Raw genomic sequence first — 26,337 nt, forward strand, 5'->3', positions numbered from 1 at the left:
CATGCCCACACTCACAGGGTCAACAACACTATAACGCACACTCAATAGTGTTGAGGTGAGGACCCCTGCCTATGTGGTAATCACCCTCACAGTACTATGCACCCACATGAACATGTACAGGTAGCCAGTAAGGCTGAGACCGATGGTATCAACAGGGTAGTAGACTGCATCACCATGAGGGGTTAGGGATCCTGTCTGTTCTGTATGGTAGCATACACCCTCACTCCATGCACCAGACAGCCATACATACACACACACACACACACACACACACACACACACACACACACACACACACACACACACACACACACACACACAAACACACTGTGGAGTCCACAAATGTCATTCACATACAGATAGCTGACATGTGTGTGATACACACACCACCCCTGCCTATGTCATGCTTTCCAAACTGCAGTATGTACAGATCTCTACAACAGTGTACAGGGGTGTGTAACAACTGGGATGTATTCCCCACCATATGTGTCATATATGGTCACACAAGCAAATACACATGACAATACTGTGAATGATACACCTGCTATATGATGATACGTCTGACAGACATGAAGCAGTATTGGCCGCATTATGTGTACCAACGCGACCTTCGGCAATTGTGCTGCTATATGCACATGGGAGGATGTAAGTGTTACAGGTGTCAAGTGACTTACAGTCAGTAACACCCTGACCGCTGTGTAGGTTGTATGTCTTCACCGTCAAGTAACAGTAACATAGCGTACTGTTTGCAAATGTAATGGTAGGCTTGTGACACACCTGTGAGCCATCTTCGGCAAACATCCATCTGCAAAGGTGGATCACCACTTTATGTACACACATCCATCCATATCTGATGTACATCCTACCGTACTGTCAGTATTTCACCATATACAGGTGTCAATGATGGGGCTGCATTGCAACTGCATGTTGTAGTTAGGCACAGATGAATTACATACATCAGCTACTGCACATGCATGGTAGCTGCATGCACACCACTACATGTACATGTGTGTTGGTCCTACATGCCTGTCATGTAGCCATGTTTGTATGCATTGCAATTGGTGGATATGTGTGATGAAATACATAACACATGGACTGTTGTATGATATGATGGTTGTCATGGGTAACTAGTACAGAGGGAATGTTACCTCGGTCAACATTGCTACCTTATGTACTATTAGCATTCAACAGCCATGGACCCACCTTCCATGTGCATGCATATGATTGCTGTAGCCACTTGTCTGCATGGAGGACAGCAAAAGCTATGCTATGTACATATGTGTTGTGTGTTTGTGTGGTCCATGTACATATCCACTGAGATTACATGTATGTTGTATCCAAACGTGTGTTCTTTGGTGTACAGCGACAGTCATCTGTTACAGCTGTGTAAGACCCAGGCCCCCTGTTATGTGTAGAGCCGACCTGGTTATGAACAGTGGTATCATTGCATTACATAACACATGATGGAACCCTGTCAGTACATGTGTAGTCTGCACAGTTGCTGTAGACCTATGTACAGTCCACTGGTCATGAGTCACATAGTGTTGTGGTAATGTATGGATGTGTGTTGCTGGTCCAAGGACATGGTGATGTCTGAGGGCTACATAGTAGAATGCAGCATTTACCTCTGTGATCTGCACCTGAGACATCTGTGATGGCTCTTGAGTGTGTACTGGTCAGTACATGTGAGTAGCCTTCATGTACGTGGGGACAGTAACACCATACTGTGCCCTTCCATGTTTACAATCCATGTGCTGGTCCAAGGACATGGTGATGTCTGAGGGCTACATAGTAGAATGCAGCATTTACCTCTGTGATCTGCACCTGAGACATCTGTGATGGCTCTTGAGTGTGTACTGGTCAGTACATGTGAGTGGCCTTCTTGTACATGGGGACAGTAACACCATACTGTGCCCTTCCATGTTTAGAATCCGTGTGCATGCAAGACAGCCCTTTGCTACTATTACGTGTGTGAGCATGCCCAGTACACCATTGTGTAGATGGACACACAGTATATTCCAAACTGTGCCCTTCCATGTTTAGAATCCGTGTGCATGCAAGACATCCCTTCACTACTACTAAGTGTGTGAGCATGCCCAGTACGCCATTGTGTAGATGGACACACAGTACATTCCAAACTGTGCCCTTCCATGTTTAGAATCCGTGTGCATGCAAGGCAGCCCTTTGCTTCTACTAAGTGTGTGAGCATGCCCAGTACGCCGTTGTGTAGATGGACACACAGTACATTCCAAACGGATGTGTGATACTAAGTGTGTGAGCATGCCCAGTAACACCTTGTGTCGGTGATGTGCCTCTGTGTATGGGCATGGCCATTGACATCCTGTATAGCGATGGTCATCATCCAGGCAACAGATGTCCATGCCCCACATCAGGATGGATTCCTACATTGAACACACTGGTTGACTGTCTTGAAGGGTGTACTGTCTGTGGCACGTCTCGTATCTATGTAGTGCTGTAATAGTGCTCTGTAAATAGGCAGTTGTCCCGCTCACACCACTGCCGTGCGTTTGTCTACGTCTACCTTGGGACAGTAATATGCTTTTAAACTGCTCACTCCCCATACATTCCCTATCAGCGTCTTTGCCTTTGCAGATGATGTAATCCACTTATAAGTATGCCTCTGGGAGTGCTGTGTTCCAGTAATCTCGGTAGCGTGTTCTGTAACTGCATAATGCTGTAGTGTGATAAGTTAGTTAGGTGTATGTTCGACTCCCAGCCCTGCCAAGTGTGTGTGTGTGTGTTTCCAGCTGCCTGGGGACAGAGTAATGCTTTTAGATGACTCACTCCCCAAACATTCCCTATTAGCATCTTTGCGGATGATGTCATCCACCTAGATGTATGCCTGTGGGAATGCGGTGATGCTGGAACTCGGTAGCGTGTTCTGTTACTGCATAATGCTGTAGTGTGGTAGACTAGACAGGTAGGTGCTCAATTCCAAGGCATGGCAGGTGTGTGTGTTTGGCAGTTATACCGTATGTGTTGGCATCTGTGGGTGGCTAGCTGTGGGATGTGTTCAGTGTGTTTTGTTGCTGACCTATATAGTGTCCACAGCCCGCATATTCTGCCAAGACACTGGGTTGTCAACACATACATTCGCCAATAGGTCTGGTGAGTAACTGCCAGCAGCCCTACTCTTACCCTTGATATGGTCTGACTCGTGTGACCAACAAAACACACGTGCCTTGATAGTAACAACAATACATGATGCAGGTGGCACATGTAGTTTCCTTTTCATTCCTGTCTAATGCACTGCTGTCATGTGGTCCGTTGTTGTGATATAAATGGCATATCTACATATGTGTGTACATGTATATGTGTGTATGTGTATATATATATATATATATATATATATATATATATATATATATATATATATATATGTTCATGTATATATGTATACAAATAATATATATGATATATGTAGATATAGAGGTGGACATAGATGTGAATATATATGTCTGGGGACATCAGCACTATTGAATGTTTGTGCCGGATGATCTGTACGTGATAACTTGGGATCTATGTATATCTGCCATGGCGTGGTGGTAATGCACATCATCTGTAGTGTGCAGTGTCACGGGTTGTAGTCGTGTAGACACCGGTTATTTTGTTGCTGGGAAGACCATGGGACATTGAATATGGTGATAGTAAGGCACCTGTTGCCAGTTGTGTATGGATCTGAGTGACACCGAGCAGTGGTTATTAATTTGGAGGTTCGGTATGGGTCATATAACTATTCATTAGAAGACTATACTATGCAGATGAGGTTGACAATAGTGTATCCCATTTATCACCAGGGTGTGATGCTGGTCGCTGGTCCCTGGAGTGTGTGTGTGTAGTCAGCTGGGTGCAGGCCTCGAATATAGTTAACAGCAAGGGGGGGGGGGGGTCAGGCATACTGTAAGAACATTGCAGAACTGTGCCATGGGAGTGCTCCTGCTAGGGGTGTGTCTATACCTGCCTGGTGACATTGGGAGGGATGACAGCAGTGGTGGGGTAGTCAGGGTGTACAGGCTGCACAAACAGGTGTTGATCAGCACAATCAGCAGATGACATGGCCAGCCCACACCTGAACAGTAAGGTAATGCGAGCAAGCAGCATACACACAGATTTTGTCTGCACTCTACACCACCGGTGTATACCTGTGGGGACATTTCATGACACAGTCCAACCAAATGAGACGGGCTGCAGCAGGCAACATATACCAACATGTGCAGGAGGCTGGGGCAGTGAGGATGTGTATGCTGCCGAACAACCCTTACTGGGGTGACATAAGACTTTATAGACCCAGGGTGACTTACCAGGGGCTACATGGGCTGAGGATGGTGGAGCACTATGGGGTGGGCAGAGACCTCCTACAGCAGCTTGTTGACCTGTTCCTGCCACACCTGACACATCAAACAGGCCGAGGGAAACACATCACAGTGGATGCCACGGTATGTGTTGGCCTAGGTGTACTAGCCACAGGTACCTCACACAGCACAACTGGGGATATCATGGGTAGCTCACAGGCATCTGTATCCAGAGTATTGCACCAGTTCACAGACGCCATGTCAACACATGCTAGTGAGCACATACGTGTCCTCAAAACATGTGATTAGTAGACCAGCAATATGCATCTGTTCAACCACATGGATGACTACCCTGGGGTACTGGGTGCTATAGCCTGCACACACATACACATTGTAGTAACACCCGGTGAGCGGGGTAGGGCCTACAGTCATTGCATGGACATACCCTACAACAGCTAGGCCATATGCGATGGCCAGGGCATGAGATTGCATGTGTGTGATGTCTGCCCTGGAAGCTATGATGATTCTGATATATGGCTTCTGACACAGCTGTAGCACACTAATGCCAATATAGACATCCCCTACAGTCTCCTAGTGGGGGATGCTGGGTAAACACTGGTGTTGTGGCTGATGACACCCATCAGCAATGTACACATCACATGAACACTCACACCATACTGAGGCAGATGCACAGGCAAGACATATACTTGTGCATGTGTTTGGGATGCTCAGTTCACAGTTCTGGTATCCGGACACATCCGTTGGAGCTCTGCAGTATTCACAAGCTACATGCATACAAGTTGTTATGGCATTTGCTATGCTACGCAATCTTATCCTGCAGTAACAGTTGCAGCAGAAACAGCATGGGGCAGGGCCACACAGCCCAACACCACTGCCAAGGCCTGTACAAGCACAGTGTGACTTGGTGAAGGAACTACCTGAGCAGGGCACAGTCGGCGAAAGCCCGTGCACAGTATGACCTGCCCTTGGCAAAGGGGCAACACAAGGCATATGCACTGACACAGTAGGTACCCACGGATTTCCCCTCTCTGACCCGCACACAGTACAATGGATGCCAAACATGACACTACCTGTGCTCGGCCATGTATAGGAGGTGCACTGTGTGCATCCGACATAGGCTGCCCTCCAGCACTGTCCTCAAGTCCAGAACACACCCAGGGTATGTATATTGACCTAACAAGTGGCAGATGTATTAGAATGTGTATTTACCCATTGCTATGGTATGTATGTGAGCATCCAAGTGACGTGGTGGCCAAATGTTAGGGCAGCAGACAGTACACATCCATAGTGTCACCATGACCTCTGTAGCACATACGGGGATCACAATGGTAGCCTGTAGTACACATGGTGTCCTAACCCACTGCAGATTAAGGCTGACCATCATGTGTGTCCGTACAGCCCACACACGTTCCATGCAGCTGGACAGATGTGGACCAACACAGACAAATGATAAACGATGGCCTATGGTTATGCCCTATGAATGACCCCAACCCCCTAAGACACACACAGACTACAGCAGGCCAGGCAGGTTGATGTAGGTTGTGTAAACTAGGATGTCCAACACCACTGTGCTGGTATTTAAAGCTGGGAACTGACGTACACTGGTATCCCTCCAACCAGCAATTTAGGTAGGTCCACACACTGACATGGAGTACCCAGCATACCAGTACAGTAGCGGCAGATGTGTACAACTGTTGGCTGTGCCCCCCGTCAAACCTACACATGTGAGATCATGTGCGCCACCCACGGTGCTGTATAGGACTGTGGTTGTGGTTGGATGTCCCCCCACGCTATGTAGACATGTAGCAACTGTCAATGCCACATGACCATTAGCTACCCTGCAGACACAGCATGACACCTGTCGGTGCAGAATGGAAGGGTCAGCAACACAGTACTAACTATCTGGACATGTGACACATGCGATACAGTTGACCATACTTGGCATACTCACACACATGACAGTATGGCGGTAATGTCGGTCGACAACATGCGTAATAGTCATACTGGGCATGCTCACACACTGAAACACAGGACGGCCAGGCATACATACACCAGTGGTCCGGACATATCTGCCAGTATATTGCTATACTGTTGGATGACTGCGCTGTGTGGTGTGTGTGTGTGGTCTATTGTCTGTACATATGCCATGGCCTATTGTTAATTCACATGAGCTATGTGCGCAGGGTACTGCTACCAACACATGAATAGCGCGGTTCTTTGTTTGCGGACAGACCGATGCCTTTGGAAACGGACTGGGTAAGACACATTCCAGCAGGTGTGTGTGGGTTTGCACAGTGTTAAGCACTGCTGGTCACAGCACCTTATACACGTTTAGACTCCACATTTCTTTGACAGTGCACGACTGGCATACTGGTAGACAAACACGCTTACAGCCACTCGCTCACTGACATTTCCGCTTACATTTGTCACTCACGCTGGGTGTGTGTGATCCCTTGTGATGCGTATTACATCGGACAACATGACTACAGTATTGGGTATGTGTAACCATTTTGCGACGGCAGGCGTTCGACTGTACGGACTTGACGGCCTGTCCAGTGATGTAATCATATTATATGCATGTTCCTCATACGATCTGCTCCCATCTGCCTGATACATGGAAACCGATACTCTACAATTCTGACATGTGACTTGAGTTTGTTAATGCAGCTGTCCGCCAAGTCATGCTACCGCATACCTACTGCACGTTGTCTACCTCTCAGATTGCACGATGGGAGACTGTAGGAGTGACACCTTTCCCACTTTGCATGGGACAGTCCCTCATTAGGCATATCTCATGTGACAATACCAGAACTCTCCACCAATCGGGGACACATTTCTACAGAATCAGGGACAGGTCAAGAAAACATCATGGACAGTTTTACAAAAGTAATGCTATTAACTTGAAACATTGACAGAATCAGGGCATATGACTCAATACACATATTCTGAAGTAAAAGTAGTTTATAACTCTTACTTATTGTCATTAATCAGTAAGTATGATTCACCACCTTTCCTTCAACAGTCACTAATTTTAGGAGGGATTAAGAGGGACAGAGTTAAACTTTCAGTCAAACTCAGGGACGTACCTGAAATGCAGGGACAGTTGAGAGGTATGGACAATACTCTAGCCATTGCAACTGTCCTGATTAGGGGACATTCTCATGTTGTCCGTGTCTGTACTGGTTGCTTGTTACAGGTCTTGTATACCTGACACATCGATATGTCATATGTAGTAGCATAAGCAACTTTACTGCTGCTAGACTACGCTTTGATTTGTGCCAATATGTATATTTCTGTACTATGCATGGCTGTAGGTATGTTCTGCCCTGGTATGTCTGACATTTCTACAGATCAGGTTCCACTTTGGCCATTGAGAATGGTGGCAGCCCTATAGACCCTATATGTAGAGCTATCACATGTGTCAAGGCAACAAATACCCACAGCCAGTAGTAAATGGATGACGTTCACAGTTTGCATATGTTAAGGTTATTCATGTAGCATTATAATTGATAATACTGTTTCCTATTACATGTAGCTGTTTCTGATACAACAAATTAATGTCTGACACCACTACACACACTTTATAGCTTCCATTCCCAAACTCACAGGCCATGTGCCATAACTTTCATTTTTCAGGACACAACTACCCAGACGGGTGTGTCCCTCGCAGGCGTATGGTGTTGAACCACTTCTATTATGCTATCATCTACCTAAGGTGGTCAGCAAATTATGCACTTTCCGTCAGTAGCAGAACTCACATACCAATGAGTGTGAATGAACACTGTATCAGGAACAATGCATAACACCCTGTGGGACACACTTAGACAATTAGTTCTATTAACCAGACACATTTACAGTCACAGAGCATATGTATTCCTTCACGTTTGTCGAGGTACATGCTGTTTTGACTCATACATGTTGTCATCTGTCATTACCTGTATTCTGCCACCTGTTCACCTAATATCAGTAGTTCTGGAAGTGTTTAGTTGGACTTTGTTACATTCTGATACATAACTATGGACGTCCATGCTAATCGGGTACACGGCACTGATTTGGTCTCTATGTGTTCCCCCAATGGTTTACAGACTATCCGGTAGATGTGCTCTTCAGGTTTGGGAGGTGTAGGCATATGCTATGCCCACATAGGAATATTAATGACTTCCACTTGGCGGGCCTACTACATCTCTGCCAACCAGCACCTGCACACTTAAGCCCATTATTGCATACCCATGGTCCACCTACCTGGCATCCCTCTACAGCAGTCATGACAAATGCTTACTGCGAGTGCAGCTGGGGTATGAGCACACCCCTACACATTGCCCACTCTCCCTGTGTCGGGACACATGTCGTACGTTTTGTCAACCCATGTATTATCACACTTGCACAACCTACTGTTCCATGTACACCTACATCCTGCTCGTATCAATGTCAGCAGATTCACACGTACCCTGAATTTTTGGGGTCCCGCAAGGGACACCGTTATCCATGTTTAAAGTGTAGAACTTGCAGATCTCTTGAACTGGTACTTTCCTACTGGTGTTTTGGACAGCGGCAGTGTATTGATCTGTATTGCCTGTCTGTATGTCTGTCTGGCCTAGCTGGGTGATGTGGGGGGTACAACGTTTATTTATTGGACCTCCCAGTCACATATGCCCAGGCTGTAAATATGTTACCCCTAATTGCTGTGCAGTAACCTGTTTATGTACATGTGTATATCTACACTGACATATATATTTTGTTTTGTGTGTATGTGTATATATCAATACCTGTTGTTTGTGTATATATATCTATCTATATATATCCATAGTATATCCTTGTGTGTGTATATATATATATGTATATATATATATATATATATATATATATATATATATATATATATATATATATATATATATATATATATATCTGTATGAATATATATGTGTATGTAAATTAATATGGATATATGTATATATACGTTTTTATCTATATATACATCTGTGTGTCCGTTAACCTATACCTTTCCCAGACATGGACACTTACACATGCGTATTGGGTTTTATCTCTGCTTAAACAGCATACTATTGCCTTAGTCATTATGACACCGATACTTCACTCTGGTGAACTTGTAATCAGTATATTGCACGTTATACAGCTGACAGATGTTGCACGTTTTTCATGTCTGGGGTGCCGCTGCTAATTGGTGGGGGGGGTTTCCACGTGTTTCCCTTCTCATATGACTAATTCATTCATTTATAGATACAATGAATATTATTCTGGACATCAGTTATAAATTCACTACAGGTATGCAATGGTCCTGTCAACAGATTTGACAGTTGGTTGCTGTACTTATGTGTACGGACCTCTATGATACTCGGGGACTCATTTCAACAGTGACAGGGACAAGGCTATGACAACTCAGGGACAATCACAGACACTTCTACCATATTAGTACTGTTAACTTGGAACATGTTGACAGATTCGTAATACTACTAATTTTCTGCAGTTAAATGCGTCTATTACTCTTCATTGTTGTAAGTAGTCATTCTCATTCAACACCTTTCCTCCAAAGGTCACTGGATTTGTGAGTGGTTAAGTGGCTGGCCAGTTATTGTGTGAATGATCTGACCATTGGTAGTGTTGACATTGTCATATGTACAGGTTGGGATGTATTCTGGGGACTATGGTTGCCACCTTTTCAAATGGCCAAGATGGGACATTATTGGAATACACATCAGATTTTCAGGGTGACAGATACCCACGGTCAGTACAAAGGATAGAACTTTACTTATTTTCCTACATAAAAGCCTATTGTTGTAGCGGTTTAGTTGCTTATTCTGTTTCTTGTAACATTTAGGTATTTTAGATACAGAAATAATTATTTTATGCAACTATTACATAACATATGGGACATAATTATGTCCTAAAATCTCAGGACATTTGCCATTTTTAATATATTTTGTCAGGACACAACTGTCCAAAGAGGGACTGTCCCTCGCAAAGTGGGACAGATGGTAACCTTACTGGGGACACCAGATTATTTCGGCCAACACATAGCCAGTTTCAGTGCAGGTTTAGAACAGTCATTTGTTTCCTAGCTGTGTGCCTATACCTTTGGCACTTTTGTTGTTTGCCTGTTTCTTGTACAAATTATGTTTATTCTATCCTGACGTGACCACTTTAGGCAACTGTTACATGCAGTATGGTACATAGTTATTTCCTACAATCACAGGACATTTGGCATTCTATCATTGTTGGTCAGATCACACCTACACACACATTAATTGTCCCTCACACAGTGGATCAGGGGTATCCTGTTTACGTCAGTGCCTTCATCACCCATATACCATGTGCCACTATGCGAATGTGTGCAATATATTCTCTCGCTTATTCGTGTCGGGACATGTGCGTCACGGGCAGGTTTTTGATGCTGGGTAGTAGGTTCTGCATGACCATCTAGGGCTGGACAGTCTCGTGCACCACTACTGCACATTCCAACTTGTATCCAGATATCTACAGGACTGGACATCGTGTCGTCATACCCATTCTAATGTTTACACAGGTTACTTATCCCATGAGGGATATCCCAAAAATTTAACAAGACCAAAACAAGACCAATAACGAACATTCTTCTGGCATTACAAAAATCTGCTGGGGGTTTTACATGCAAGGGATACTTATTGCAATCCTGAAATTGCCTAGGGTGATAGTACCTACTGCATATGCGTAGTGGTCACTATGTGTAGATGTGGCTGCACCAAACTAGTAGGCCAAGTATGGCTGGATTTGGTGGACGTTCAGGTATGGGGGCGGGTTGTGTGCTAAGGAGGGGATGCTGGGTAGTCCATTATGCATCCAGGTGTGTTGCATTTGATATGGCCAGTTCCATCAGGACCAAACTGTGGGTACGTGCTGGTGACATGTCTGTACATTTGTATCGCACATTTTAATATTCATATGTTTGTGGGATTGTGTTCTACAGTATGGCCTGTCTGGTTGTATTGCAGATGTGTATACATGTTTTTGTGTTTCTTTCTGCTTCACCCGCTGCTCGCTCATACACCTCCGGTTCACCTATTCTGCATACGACACAGTGTCGCCTTGGAGGATTATACCATTACCCATCCCCCTCACACACATATTCCTGACACTCCATCCATCACTGCTTTGGTTGATGGCCCATGACATGGTCAAGGTAACACATTGTATACCCTACATATGTCAGGTACCTGTATGGTTGTGTGGATTACCCTGCCATGTTTGACTTTCCACATGCTATATCTCAAGCATATAGGTACACGCCCATACTTAACTTTCATGACATGGTTGGTATACCCGGGTAATACCCGTTCAACTGTGACACATTCTACCAAGTTCGGCTTGGACCGCTGATGTGCAGATTTTGGACGACTGTTCTAATCATTGGTAGGATGCCACCTTTTCCTATGTCCAGGATGGGATATATTCCGGACACATATCTGAATGTACTGGACAACACGTACCCATAGTCAACACTACGGATAATACTGTTCCTTTCAGCCTACATGTTGCCTTATTGTTTTAGCAGTTTATATGCTCCTTCTGTTTCGTTTACATGCTTATTCTATTTCCTGTCACATTTGGTATGTGAAATACGGACATACCTATTATATGTGACTATTACATGCGTTGTGGGATATAATTCGGTCATACGGTCACTAGATATTTACATTTATTGTGTTTTTTGTTAAGGACACAACTGCCCAGCTGTGTACCCTCCCTCACAATATGGGTCAGCTGGTGAACCTGACCATTGGGCTGGACGTACCTATTGGCAGCGCACTAACATATGATGCGTTTCACTTCCACTTGGTATAACTATCTACATTGCGTTGGACTACAGGCACATGGTTTTCAATATCATTTGTTCGCGGGACAGGGACCCTTTATTCCCTTCCATGCATTTGTGTTTGCTTCTTCATTTTATGTTTGCAGGAACTGTCTTGCATGCTTTGCATACGTTTCAGTATCCATGGACACTGACAGATGTGATTACTATTGCTTGAAAATTGTTATATGCAAGCATTTTAGGTTGCACGTCGATAGCTGACATTTCCATGCCTCCGTGCGGCACTTCGACACGCCCTATGCACTCGCGCTCCTTTCCTTTGCACATGGCTGTGGCGGCAGCGCGCCTTCATTGATATGCATTTAGCGCTACTGCGCCATCTTCATGCTGCATGGTCGGTGCAAGCCTAACGCCGGCCTTGCACCGAGCTTCATGAATCCCAAGAAAGGTGCTCTGCAGTGCACACCTCCAAGCACAGCATTTTGCACTATGGTAAGTGGAGAGCAACAGTGGCAAGCAATGAGGCGTTAAATAATTGCAGTTGCAATTTCAAGGTTAGTGGATACACAGGCAGTTGTGTATGAGGGTTAGACAAATGTGAAGGCCATGGCAGTCCAGATAGCAGAACTATACAGTACTTACAGGAATATAGTACACAGTATACCCACAGTCATAGATTTGATAATAAATGTGATAATGCATAGATAAATAAATAAATGACAGAATACTAGTGTCTTAGCCCTCACACATATAATTCATATTAGCTCCACTGTGTCAAGTGTTATAAGTGACATTGACTATAATGGGAAGTGGAACAACAATAAAAGTGTATGGAATATGCTGTATTTGAACCAAGGACCATGTGCATGGCAGTTCTACACTTGCACCTGTTGCCACAAGAAGGTTGAGAAAACACTTGTCTATGTTATAGTGGTTTACTATCAAAATGTTGAAAGTTAAAATAAAATGTGTACATATTAGTGAAGTGTTTTGCCAAAAGTACACATTTCCGTATGTACCTAATGTTGTAAACAGCTGTGAATTGTCAAAAATGTCACTCGTGACATTTTCGACAATTAACAGCACTCCCACCATGCCCTTAACTCCCTACCTAACTAGCGTAAACTCACATTTATGCAGGGGGACAAGCCCCCCTGCACCCCCCTGTGGGGGACTGCGCCCACCACTCCCCCCCAACTTAATATTCCAACTCCGAGATCTCATTACAGTGAGGAAAGGGATGCATTTCCCTAACCACACTGTACCGCGATCCCCCTACATGAGTGAATGTTATAATTGCAAATGCACAGTCCAGTCGCAATAATAACGGTCGCTCACATAACCTGCCGAACTATGAAGTATTCGAACATATGTTGTTCGAATACTTCATAGCCGTGCAATTGCTATAACCTCCAATGCCACAACAGTAAAACAAATGTTGCACAAACTGTGCTAGAGCCTAGGACAATCTGTACTCCATCCCTACACCTAACACCTGCTGATACAGGACTAGTTACATGACATTCCCTATTTTACTAATCATTCTTAATGTCTTGCTGTTTACCATTATGCAATGTCACTTAGTGGGGTTCCGCTATGTCCAGATGTATTAATTGAATGTATCTGGTTTCTATTTTTATCTGTCTGGGTCCTGTCTGTTCCTGGGGGCTCCAGTGGTCCAGTTTACACACTGCCACACTTCACACAAATGACATAAACACAGCCAAACCTGCCATTCATTTTTTTCCATTTCCCGTGTTTGCACTAAGCGGTGTATCACATAAACACTGGCCAATAAAAAAAAGAAGCAAGAAAGAAAAGGGAGACATAGTTGAAATGTGGAAAAACTATCAATGATATGCACAGTAGAACATGTTAGTACACATGAGATATTTCTACATAGGTCTGGGTTTGAACTCTCATTCCAATGCATCTGCAGCACACAAAATGGGTGCCTTATCCCTCTTTGCCACACAAACAATTTTGCAGCAAATAATTTAATTCAATGTGCATACAACCAACTACAACAACACCTACAGAAATATCAAACCATACAAGTGCTATTTGTACATTTATTAGTTTTGGATTCAGTGCACCTAGTGCTTGCACAACATGTCATGATTATTGCTTGCAAATATGCAGATCTGTTTTACATTTCTATGTTGTTTTGTCCATTCTTTATTTATCTGAGCATGAGACATGCAACGTGTAAAAAATTCTATATCATTGGCCATAAAGTGTGAGAGGATATTAAGTGGAAATAATATCATATGCAATTTCCAGCAAATGAAGGGCAGGTTGGATGTTAAGGAACACAACCTATGACCTGTGTGCAGCTTACTTAAATTTCCAACTTTACATCTAACACTTTGTAGATCTAACCTGACACTCCATGTGGAAGTAAGGCAGTCTGCAGTGCTGTTGTGTTTTCCTTCTCCCAACCATTAATCAGTCACATTTGCAATCAGTTAAAACCAAACACTGAGGGAGTTCCTGTACTATGTCTTTATCTCCTACATGGATCCAGTTTTTTGGGAGTCAGCAATTCTAATGAGTTCACATCTCATTTGCATCTTCACCATGCTAACAGCCTGAATCTACAACATATAAAAAGGTAACCATGTAGCTAGCAAACTGATGGTGAGGAGTCTTGTTTATGTAGGGAAGACTGTACATAAATCTATTTCTTCAGGATATATCTGTACAGAGGAGTATTGAACTTCAGAAGGCATGCTTCCATTTGGTCAGCTACATACTACATATACTGGAATGAATATAATAAAATCTGAAGCAAAGGCGTTTACAATTCTATCTATGTGCATTAGTTAGAAGTCTACTGATGGCATGGGCATGTTTGCCAAGCCATTACAGAGATATACATGATTGCCAATACATGAAAATGGAATGCTGTGTGATAAATATGTACAAATGTTTCAGGGACAGTTCCTTTGATAGCACTTTCAACATTTCAAAGATGGTGTGTAAGCAAAATGAGTCATTTTCATGTTCTTTTGGAAGGAGCAGAGGTGAGTTACTGTTATGTCACAAACAAGGACAGACTGTTCTTTTATGGGGGGAGCAGAGGTGATTTACTGTTATGTCACAAACAAGGACAGACTGTTCTTTTATGGGGGGAGCAGAGGTGAGTTACTGTTATGTCACAAAGTATATGTTGCTCTTGTTGCTCTCCTTGTTTTGTTTCATGCCTGTTGCTCATATTTCACCTCTGTAGACTGCTGTGTTTCTACAGGGGGTAATATTAAGTGGTTACCTTACCTGTTTTATCTGGAAAAAATATTCAGTACTTATCTGATACTTATGTATGCACCTTCTGTGGAAGGTTGGGCGCCAGGCTGGCAACTCGACACTGTAAAACTCCACTGCCAATCATGAGCGGACAGATGATCCGCTGTGGCGACCCCTAGCCGGGAAAAGCCGAAAGAAGAAGAAGAAGATCTGATACTTATGTATATTATCATTCTGTTGCCTTTTAGGACACCTAGGAGTATGCCACCTAGGTGTGTCAATCCTCAGAGACTCCCTTTCATCGATGCTGAGGACCAGGTCATAATGGATGCCTTTAGGCAACATGATGCTTTTCTGCTAGAAAGGGGATGAGTAGATATGGTACATAGGATGCAAATGTAGCAACTGATAATTGCTGATCTGAATGCTTTGGGTGGTCATGGCAGGAAATAAGAGCAGGAGCACCACATGGCCACTGACATGATCACATCTCCACAGAGGAGAGCAGCTGCAATGGGCTGTCACCAGATGTCTACCAGGGGAGGGCCTGCTAGGGAACCACCACTAATACCCAATGAAGAATTCATGGCCAATATCAGGAATCCAGACAGCTTACAGGAGAGTGCAGTACAGTATATACTGGATATGAGAGCAACAACAGCAAATATGTGTCAAACATAAATACAGGCAAAACTAAAAAGTCAGCACTACAAAACCTGCAGATCAAACAAGGTACAACCACAAGGTCCACTTTATTCTTCTAGGATTAAGCACTTTCATTGAGAGTATAACAAAACTTCATCAGAATCAAGTAAAAAGCTGTACACTTCCATTTAAATAACACTCATAAAGAATCACATGACTAAAAAAGACCAATCACAATAAATCTAACTTAATTAAATACTTAAAACATGATAAAGTTACATCACAAAATCATAAAAGTACATCAGAAAAATTATTACAAAAAATACAATAAAAGGTAACAGTATAAATAAAATGTGTATAAAACCTTATGACAATAATCTTAAAACTCTGGCAATAGAAATGGTGTCATTTAATCCTGGAGGTACTGTGGCATTTAATTTCAGTTGCTAGCATAGTCCCCTATGCTCAATTACATCATGCCATGGCCCTCCTACTACATTTTTAAACACAGTCTCAATGCCAAAAAATAAAAACTCATGCTCAAGATTTTTTTTTATATGACAATATAGTGAATTGGTACTTTTTTTGTTTTTGTATCATTTAAATGTCCATATATTCTGTCTTTAAACTGACACATATCTTTTCCTACATAAAAACTTACAGTTTTTACATAGGGTCAAATATATGATACCAACAGATTTGCAAGTACAGTGAAAAGCTGTACATATGTTAATACTATTCACTGCTACCTCACTATTTTGTAACACAAATGGACACTGTGTACATGTTCCACATCTAAAGGTTCCATTTCTGTTCCCACTTGGTACTGTAAAAGATGTGTCATTCATTTCTAGCAGGTTTTTTAAACACCTAGCTCTTCTAGAAACAAAACATGGTCTATTCCCATGAACATTAACAGTTCCTTCAAGTGCCTTAAAAATAGCCCAGTTATTACTTATGATTCTCTTTATCTGTTCATATCCATGGTATAGGTAGTAATAAAGGAGCAGATGTGATTAGCAACTGTCCTTTCTACTTGAAATGGACTTTCATCTATTAATATTATGGGTTTAATAACACCTTGTCTTCTTTTTAATGAAACTTCACTAGCCACATGGTTAATTAGTTCTAATGGATAATGCCTAGCTGCAGCAAGCATGTCCCAGGAGGAGCTTCCAGGTAGACCTTGGTAGGTCAACAGCTGAATACTGTTATATAGTAAAACAATTGAAATTAATACATTACTTCTGTGTGACAGCCCTCTCCCATCTGATACCAGTGCATCATCAGACTCTGATGGTGATGATGGACAAACTGAGACACAGTCAGGGGTTGCAGACTTTGAACCTGACACTGTGATAACATACAGTCATTCTCTGCAATTCCATCGTACACAACCAGTAGGCCTATGCCTACCTATTCCAGTGACCCCACAGATATGGGACAGATGGAGGATGAGGCCATTGACCAGGGAAGTGCAGTTACTGTGGCTTCACTGCCTGTTGAGTCTGGCTGTAGTCAAAGTGTGGACAAGGTGCCAAGCAGGATGGTTGATTGGGTGCTCAGAGGGGTATGGCTGTCCCTCCTCCACCTGGTGCAGTTGCCTCTTCCTGTACCACTCAATGTATGTTTAGCGCCATCATGGAGGCACAGGCACATTCCCATAGGTGCTCCAGACCAGTGCTCATGGTTGTTGATGTGGCACAGGGTAACATGCATGACTCCCTCCACCACATTGCTGATTCAATAGATTGGTTGAATGACACCTTCGAATGAGGGGTGTCTCACATGGAATGTGCATTGTCTCTGATGGAATGTCTGCTGGGTGGGTAATGGCATCCTTGTGGGCATAGGTCGGCCACATCATCTGTTGTCAGCCAATGAATGCCACCGTGCCCAATCATGCTGCCATAATGTCAGTACTCCCACTGCACCATCGGTGAGTGTGCTGTCCACACCCAGATATTGCAGACCATGGGGTCATGGTCCTGGATGTCCCATGAAGGCAGCTCATCCAGCAGATATCAGTCATGTTAAGGTAGCAGCACTGCATCTTACCATGGGTATGAACATACCAGTGCAACTCCTGGCAGAGCCAGTTCTTGTGGTTGGGGACAACAACGATGAACTGCCACCTCTACCATGCATGGCTTACACTTGTCTAACATACTGAGACATAGAGCCAGCACAGAACTTGGCTGTGCCCATGCAAATTATCACACACAAATTTCACCTGGAGGGCCCCTACAGACACACACACAGACAACAGTTACATGGTTCAGGCATGCAGCTTAAAACTCATTTTGTCTTACTGGCCATTTGTTGGTGTATCCAGATGTCCACCTGCTTCTCTTTCTTACTCACACACACTCACTGACTTTTGATGTCAGCCTAACACCCTGTGCAAGTGACGATAACTGCACCATATCCTTGTTTTCTATGTTTTGGATTCAGGGATAGATAAGCTTTATGTCTGATGTTCAAGGTTCATAGCTGACTTAAAGTGATTAGTATATCTGCATTTGTGGTGTTGAACTGGTAATTTTACCTTTGGCTTATACTGGCCTTTGAAAGTTACACTACTGATAATGTCAAAATGTCTCACCTGTATTGTGGATGATCTTGTGAGGGTTGTGAAGTCAGAAAGTGCTATGTGTATCATTACTTTCTAACGTCTCTCTTTAATGATTTTCTATTACAAAAGTATGATGCTAAACTGGGCCATGCAGTGACCATCACTAGTTTTGAGGGGAATGACTGTGTGAATCTTTGATACCTGAAGCCTACTACTTAATAATGAGCACACATAAGCCACACAAGTCTCTGCTGTTACATGCTAAGATCATTACTGTACCAATCTCTCACCTTTGACTTGCTTACAGTACCAATTAGTGTGATACAAGGATATTCCACTCATTCATATTACTACAGAATGCAATCCAACTTTGAGACTTATCTACCCCTCCATCAACTGGGAAAACTACTCTAGCACCAATACACTGGCCCAACGCTTCCTGGAATTCATCAATTCCAATGCCCTGGACAAGCTCATTCTGACCCCCATTAGAGGAAGCAACATCCTTGACCTGGTTATTACTAACATGGGTGACCATTGCACTACAATAGTCAATCCCTCCCTGGTTAGATCCGACCATAAACTAATCACCCTGGAAATCTATATCTCACCCACAACCCTTGCAAAGGTAACCACCTTGAAAAATGTCTCCAAAGCTGACTTTGGACTCCTAAAAGCAGAGGTGGCTAACTTCACGGCACCCATGCCAATGGAAGATAGCTGCAGGACTGCCGAATCATACACCAATGCACTGTATGAACATGTACACAAATGCATGGAACTAGCCATACACAACAGAACCAAGATGCCCTCTTCCAAAAAAAAAAGGAAGCCAATCTGGCGGTCCACTGCCATTAATGAACTCTACAACAGAAGGAAGAAACTGTTGCAGAAAAATGTGAAATCCAAAGACTGGAAAACCTCCCTTATTAGCCTCAACAAAAAGTTGAGATTCGTCATCAAATCCTCTAAAGCCAGCTATGAACTCAGAATTGTGGTAGACACTAAAAACAATCACAAAGCCTTCTATAGCTATATCAAGAACATCCAAGGCAATACCCAGATTTTCTCTGAGATACTGCACAATGGTACCTCCTATACTCAGCCAACAGATATTGCCAACATACTGGCTGACCGATTCAGTGCCAACGTTATCCTTCTCTCCCCCATAAAGGACCAATCGCAATACAGGAAGAATGCCAGGCACCCAGCATTACTGCAGCACAGGTTAAAGCTGCATTGTCCAAGGCCATGAATACAGCTTCCATGGGAGCCTATAATATCCCTGGCTGTATTCTACATGAACTACAAAGCGAAGTGGCACCACATCTGTGTGCCCTGTTCAGTCACAGCCTCTCCTTAGGCTTTGTCCCTACTGAATGCTGCACTGCTACAGTCATCCCTCTCCATAAAGGTGGAGTGACTACAGACCCTGGGAATTATCACCCCATTAGCCCGATGAGTCTGATATGTAAAGCTATGGAGCACATCATCATGGACCTGATTAACAAAGATATAGGAAATCTCTCTAGATCCCATGCAATTTGGCTTTGTGAAAGGGAGATCATGCCTGATCAACCTCGTTGACTTCTTTGACTCTTTGAGTCAGTCACCAGGGCTGTGGATGAAGGTAAAGCAGTGCATACAGCCTACCTCGATCTGGCCAAGGCCTTTGATACCATTCCACACTTGAGAATTATTGTTAAACTCACCAAGCTAGGCATCAACCTCTATATCACTAAGTGGGTTGCAAACTGGCTGACAGATAGAACACACAGTGTGAAAGTAGCAGACTCCAAGTCAGACTGCTGACCAGTCACGAGTGGAGTCCCACAGGGATCAGTCCTGGGTCCTCTCCTCTTTGGCATCTACTTCTCAGAAGTCCAGACCAACAAAAAGGTACTTTGGCTGACCAGGTTTGCAGATTACTGCAAGCTAGGAACCATTTCTAACTCCCCAAGTGATGCAGACGTCCTACAGAAAGGCCTCACTGAGACCAATGACTGGTATCGAAACCATGGCCTTAAGCTTAAATCCAAAAAAATGTGCCATCATCCCCTTTTGTAAAAACTCAGTTCCCACTAATTACCACATTGATGGGAGCCCACTGAACACTGAAGGTGTTATAAGAGATATGGGGATGCAGGTTGACAGCAACCTTTCCTTCGACCACCACATTGCCACTGTGGTCAGAAAGTCCTTCTATGTGGCACATCTCATTACCAAGGGTTTTGCAACTTGGAAGAAAGAGGTCATCATCTCTCTCTACTCTTTCCTCATTAGACCAATCATTGAGTATAACGCCCCATTTGGCATGTACCTCACTAGACACCTGCAACAACTGGAGAGGCCACAGAAGTACCTCACAAAGAAGATCATAGGCATTAAACACATGTCCTACACTGACAGACTCAAAAGACTCCAGCTATTCTCTGTGTCATATCACCTACTTAGAGGTGATCTCTGCTTGACTTACAAAGTCATGTCTGACCCAGCTCTATTAGAAATGCTACATCTAAAGAAATCCCAATCCCTCCTCATCACATGCTCCAGAGACCTCAACCTCATTACCACAATCAACAGAACAAGCTGGAGAGACAGGTTTCTCACCCAGAGACTGCCCGTGGTCTGGAATAGACTTCCCATACATGTCAAGCAGAGTACCTCACTGACCCTCTTCAAAAGAAATCTTGATGAGTGGATGGGTAATAGAAAGTTCATTCCAGGGATCACTCCAGTGGCTCTACTTTGGGTGGCATGATGTCGGGGCACTTCTCTGGGCTAGGCTTGTAAAGGTTCCAGGGCCATTAGCCTAGTACACACCTATGACCCTATGAACCTTATAATGCAACAGTTGACATGGTTGTAGTTCAGGGCTGACTCTGTCTGATGCATAAGTACACAGCCAATACATGAGGAGGTAAAGGTTGTATGAGTTGCCAGGCATCAATATTAATAAATGTATGTGAATAGTAGGAAGGTTTTAGGCCCATAGGTGGTGAGTGAGTGTGCTATGTATTGTCTCTTAGCCAATGTAAGGGCATACTGAGCACTCCTATGTCTGCCTACTCCCACAGCAGTTGGTGGTTCCCACTCTGACTCCTCATCTGCGTGTGGCTGTGGTAACCTTGGCACTGGTAGTGGGATGTGTGCCCCTTCCCCTTGCTGAACCTGTTGAAGCTGTTTCCTCAAGATGATGTTGTGTGGCATGGCACATACTGTGAATATTTCTATACAAGTCCATGGATTATACTGCAGGACTGCCCCAGATGTATCTAGCCACTGGAACTGTGACTTCTACAGCCCAAACACACACTCTATGATATTTTTGGTTTGAGTGTGTGCCTCATTATGACATTCTTCTTTGGGTGTGCGTGTATTTCTGATGGGTGTTATCAGCTATGGTTCCAGTCCATAGCTTGCATCCCCCAGAAAATGTCCCTGTGGGATATCTCCCTTTACAAACATCTGGTACAGTTGGGCGGTTTGCCAGATATATGAGTCATAATAACTGCCAGGATTGCCAGCACACACATTCAAGATTCCCCTGGAATTACATATCACTTAGCAGTAGCTAGAGTGGTATCCCTTTCTGTTAAAGTAGAGCCTACACTGTTCCTTGTGTGGTGCCTTCATTTCTATATGTGTGCAATCTATGGCACCCAGTACTTCAGGGTAGTGTGCTACATGGTAGAATTTCTGAATATTCTTGCCCTCTCCTCAGAACTATGGAGAAAATATGTGTGGTCACTGGCATTTTGGAGCATAGCATTCAGGAATTGGTGGAGGATCCTGGATGCTGATGCCTGTGACATCCCAACCATGTCCCCTGTTGGTCTCTGAAAGGTACACATAGCTAAGATTCTAAGGGTTACACATACCTTTGTCTCCACTGGGATGGGTTCCCCTCAGTTGACTCTGGGTTTCCTTTGAGGATGGCAGAGGTTGCAGAATTCCTGTAGAGTCTGTCTGTCCACCCTGTAGTGCTCTACAATTTCCATGTCATGTAGGCTGTAATAAACTAAATGGGACCTAAAAACAATTTTCATTCTTGGCCTAGGCCTATTAACAGCAGAAGCAGCATTAGTTTCAGCCTGTAGCACATACAAGTCTATTTAAGCAGAAGACACCCCTAATATTCTGTCCTTTCTGTGGCTGTATTCCAAAAATGTTGGAATTCACAAGAAAAAACAGCAGATAGACTACACAGATGCTTTACAGCTTGCTGAATAGTTCCACTGTTTTAGACTGGTTGATTAGCATGCAATTCAGCTACTTATGCTGTAATCACCATACCTACCAAAGCTTACCTGGTTTGTGCAGGGGTGCGACCCTCTACATGGTACTTACTTAATCTAAAACTGTCCATATCCATGTGTGCGTTGTGGTGAAAAATGATCATGTAGGGTCTATTGAATCCTGGGGCATGCCTTTCAAAAGCAGAAGATTTTCACTCATTGTAATTTTTAATATCACACTTAAAAGTATCTATTAGAACACATACAAACTTTATTCATGGATACACACAAACACGCATACAATCGTGTCACCTTACTGTAATCCTAATGTTCTCCTTAGCTCCAACCTTACATATTACCTTACCAAAACCCATTTTCTCTCAGTACCACTACTCAAGACAGTCAGACACTCACTTCACATACAAACATGACACTAGAGTTATTACCTAACCCAGCCTGTATTCTAGCTCTAACACGGAAATGCACAGACACATGTGCACTCACATATGGCAAGAAAAGAAAAATACATAAAACACTAAATCTACCCCTTTCACTTGTCATAATGCTAATTGGCAAACACTGCCACACTCGCTCCAACAACTAATGCCAAAGTCTTCGTTATTACTAAAAGTTTTGGCATTAAACAAAGCAGCACTTACCTCAGACATGCAAAACTTTAACTCAGTAAGAACCATCACTGTTCCTCACATTGCCACTTCCTGAAGTAGACAAATACCACTTTCAACTAAAAGTGACAGCAGTAAACAATGGGCAGGATTCACGAAGGCTTGCATGGAGTCTAAGAGTAGTGTAAGACTCCATGCAGCCCTTGCGATCCAGGAACAGCCTGAAATTCCGTGTAAGAGACCAGCTAAAAAGTCTCTTACACGGACTGGGCGTGGATATGCTAATCACCTCATTTGCAGCCGAAAGGCATGCAAATGAGGTAGATTAGCGATCCACGAAGCTCAAACCAGCCCATGTAAGAGTCGTGTTAGCTGCAGAAATGTACTCAGTTGACAACTGAGTACGTTTCTGCAAATAACAAAATGGAGCCATGTCAGCTCCAAATAAAGGGTGCATATGTGTCAGGCAGCATGCCAATGGCCAAATATGTGGCCATTGACAAGGTACCCCGATGCAAATATGAGAAATATTTTTTTTTTTTTCGGCGATCGCCGATGTTTAAACGCAGCGAGGTGACTGACAAGTGACCTTTGCACATACTACCATAGTATTGTGATTGCCATGGTGATTAACAGCACATAGGGCCAATGGGGAACAAGGTACAGAAGGTGAGTATGTGAGAGTGTAGTGCCTGTGATTTAGTTAGCACTGGCATATATGACTGCTCACATGGTCAAACGCCAGGTAAGTCATATGCAATGTGTCACAGGCAACGTACATGCGAAAAGGACAAACAGTGATGTTCTGTCAAGTGAGACATGGACATACATATAGTAAGCTATGCAGATGTCACTAGGAATCCACAAAAGCTCCATAAATCTGCATTGCAGGTGGAATCAGTGTTCCAGGGTAACTGCAAGCAAACATGCATGCAAACAAAGCTACAGTAAGCAGGGCTGCATGTAGTCCATTGTACAACAAACAAGCTGTACCACTTCCAGTAGGTAACAGTGCAAATATGCAGGCACTATACACATGTACATGGAAATACACAGGTCAGATGGCCAGGGTCCAGTCTCAGCACACACAAGTGTACAGACCATGTACCGTCAGGATGTACAATAACCGGATGGAAACCCAGATGCTCATACCTACAGTAATACACATGTCAAATAACAGACACTGAGCCTTCACTTAATGGTTCCATACTTAGTAGGATGTATGCTATCTGTCCTGCCACCACAGTATCCCTGACATTAATGGGGACTCTCCCTCCTGTGAAAGTTAGTTTTGTGTGTTGGGGCTGTCTAGCATGGTAAGAGATGTGAGCTTGCAGTGCTAGGGTGCTCCTGTGTGTCCTGTACCAGTCGTGTAGTACTGCACACATATCAACATCCTCAAACATCCGCATTGCAGTGTCCAGTGTGGGCAACATGCCACTTTCAGTTTACATGTCCATCATTGCGTATCAATACTTTCATTACCTTATCCCCTGTGCTACCTATGTATGTGGCCTTCTGTTGACATCCTTACCACCAGTATGCAAACATGTGCAGATGATACACTATGGTACTTACCATGGGTGTAGAAAACAGTACAAGACAATCATACCCTTACTGCATCAGGCATGCTGGGATATACCCACAATTATATCAGCACACTGTACTGTTAACACCATGATACTATTACTACACGTCTATGTAGTCACCCTGTGCATCAGCAACATGTTAACCTGTACCTGCACTGATGTTACAGATTGCAGGAGGTGGCACAGTTTCATCATATGCACAGGGTGTGAACTTGGTATGCCTGAGTCTGCAACTGATACCACCAATTGACATGTATGTGTATGTGTGTTGGTGAGGGACAGCAGTACAAGGTGGGGCAATATTGATGCAGTGTGTGCGTGTATGCGGTAGCCCTAGGTGTTGCCAATTCGCATGTGTGTATGGATGCACACAGTTCACCTCATGGCTGCCATATACCGGTCTTTGTGGACAGCCACAGACTGTACCTGCCAGGTCATACAGATCAGTGACTCTGGCCACGGACACAGTACCTGTGCCTTGCAGGGGTGCTACGGACCGTATCTGGTACTAATCCAGACTGGGTACTGTCATCAGAAGCAGGTGTTCATTGACTGGGCACAGATCCCTGTTGGGCCTGTCCAGAGCCACGTGCACGTGGTCTCCTGGGGCAGTCTGATGACAGCACAGACCCAGCATTGCTGGGGCTGCTGCTGGCACTATGGGGGAGGCTGCAGCCCTGTTGTCATCCGCGATGACTGCCAGCTGCTGCTGTTGCTGGCACACGCCCACGTTGATGCCTCAACCGTCCACAATTGCCCTGGCTCATGGACATGTAGTTGTGGAACTGATCTAATATGTCCCCACAACGTCTGTCTATGACATCGGTGAAATTACGGATGGCAGCCGCAATGTCACGCATGCTGTCACTCATGGCTGTGCGACATGCTGTCAGCTCCCTCAGACCCTGTCTGGTGTACCGTTCCATACGTGACTGTGCCTGCATGACAGCCCAAAACATAGCTGAGGTTGTAAGACCTCTGTGGGCACGTCTGACAGGGGCAGTATGCCCACAGATGCTCCCACGAGAACCCCTGGACATCTTTCTGTGTGGTACCATCTCAGGGCCATGCCCATGGCTGTTGTGTGGGGAAGCATGTGCCACAGATACCACATTACCCTGGTCAATGCCCACTGTATCCTGTCCATCACCTAGGGACTTTGGTGACAAAGGATGTATTGGCAGGATGACTGTACGCATTGCTGGGGTTGACAGCTGTGTACTGTCAATTGGCTAACCAATGACAGACCCTGATACACCTTCCTGTGCCATTAC

Source organism: Protopterus annectens, chromosome 3.part1 (assembly GCF_019279795.1).
Source record: "Protopterus annectens isolate FY-2018-M chromosome 3.part1, PAN1.0, whole genome shotgun sequence".
In the NCBI taxonomy this organism is placed as follows: domain Eukaryota; kingdom Metazoa; phylum Chordata; order Ceratodontiformes; family Protopteridae; genus Protopterus; species Protopterus annectens.